A 1789-nucleotide genomic window follows, 5' to 3' on the forward strand; every position below is an offset into this window, starting at 1 on the left:
TTTCTCGTTCGATTTGAAAAAATATAGATCGTAGTAAATACGTGTATCTACGTCGGAAATCTTTTTACGAGTACGAATTGAAATCATTTGCCCGAGGTTATTGCTTGTTTTCCGATATTCGATTTTTATATACATACGTATGTATATGTATACGTATGTATTTGTGTAGATAAATACGTACGAATCTTCGGTGATAAATAAGAGAACGAGTGTTAAAGGAATAACAACGTTATATTATTTTGATCATAGTCGCGTCGCTCGATCTCTGTTTTGTTTTTGTAGATAAAGTGGATAAAACGCCCTTGGTTCCCACTCTCTTACTTTATTTTCAAAACATAATATATGTATGTATACGTACAGCTCTTGTCGAGAAATCCTCAGTCTAAGATAAGCCGTCGGGGTATAAAGTACTCTTCATACATAAATAAGATATACATATATATATTATTTAAATTTTCACTATAGGGCCAAGATAAAAAAAAGTTATAAAAGTTGACCTTTATTTTTCTTTTTCTTCGTTATTCCAACCAATCGCAATTTTTTCAAAAAAATTTATTATATATATATATATATAAAGATATAATTTTGTTTATATATTTTACATACCTAACGAGTGAACGTTAATAAAATTTCAACGTTGTATAAAATATTATTACTATTGAATTATTAATTCGTTATAATTATTTAAATTAATGAAGAAAATAAAAGAAGAATTTGTTAGGCGCACGACAGAGAAATTATATTCGTAAAAGATGGAATAGAAATTTTTGGGATAAATTGAAAATCAATAATTAATAATTTATATTTAAAGGATTATTCAGAATTGGAGATTCGATTTGAAGATTGAACGAGTGTATCCTATATATTTTGACGTTTAGATTCAGAAGAGCTTAAGAAACAGAAGAGGGACGTTGAACACTTGAGATCGCCGAGGGCGGAAAGAAGTCGTCTCTAGCTCGTAATTTCCAGCCTCCTTCTCGTTAATGCCGCTCGAATGGATGACCCGGAGCGAAGTGTCCGTGCGCGTGCCGTGGAAGAGCTTGTTTACTGAGGGCTCCAAAGGGTGCTGAAAGAGCGACGTGTATGGATAGATACATGACAAATCGATAAAACAAAACAAACATTACGTATGTACATATGTTTATATACGTTTTATGTGTACTTACTTATTTACAAGTCATTGAGTGAAACGAGAGGAAAAGAAAAAAAAAAGAGAATAGAGGGAGAGGGAGAGAGAGAGAGAGAGAGAATGGTGTCGAGCAATATAAATAAATAAATACTTACATATTTTTGTAAACGTTGATCCGATTGGACGTATCGAATTTTATACATTGATTACAAGTATTTATTTACAGATCGTTGAGAGATGTAAAAAATTCGATGAAATCCAAAGGTATTTATTGTTGTACGATCATCAATTAATTTCTTTTTTATTTAATAACAATTTATTATTATTTAATACGTTTACGAAGATAAAGATTTGAATTTTTCAAGATAGATGGATAGATAGATAGATTGATTATACGTCCATAGGATATTTCTAATTATTACATAAACGATATTAATTATGCGATGTAATTAATATCATTTATAATTTTCGATAAAATTTATGAAAATGATTAAAATTATCAGTGCTATCGGGAATTATCGGAATTCGATTGCTTTCTAATTATCCAGGTTGACCGAATTTCTAGTAAACTATACTCTCGTTGGTAAGCGCTTGGCGTGCTTAGTATGTTTCTTTTATACATCGTATCTAATCGATATCGATTCGTTGAAGGGAAGATAC

General features: G+C 30.4%; 1 long non-coding RNA gene across 1 annotated transcript in view; it reads left to right on the top strand.

Annotated features, from left to right (window-relative positions):
- Positions 1–621: 621 nt before the first annotated feature.
- LOC118451524 (uncharacterized) overlaps positions 622–1789 on the top strand; it is a 3418-nt gene continuing 2250 nt past the window's right edge. Inside the window, exon 1 of the long non-coding RNA XR_004841117.2 lies at positions 622–1127. This is a non-coding gene — a long non-coding RNA (uncharacterized LOC118451524). The remainder of the gene's footprint in view (positions 1128–1789) is intronic.

The sequence above is a fragment of the Vespa mandarinia genome, chromosome 2 (genome assembly GCF_050613455.1).
Source record: "Vespa mandarinia isolate Hongniang chromosome 2, ASM5061345v1, whole genome shotgun sequence".
Lineage (NCBI taxonomy): Eukaryota > Metazoa > Arthropoda > Insecta > Hymenoptera > Vespidae > Vespa > Vespa mandarinia.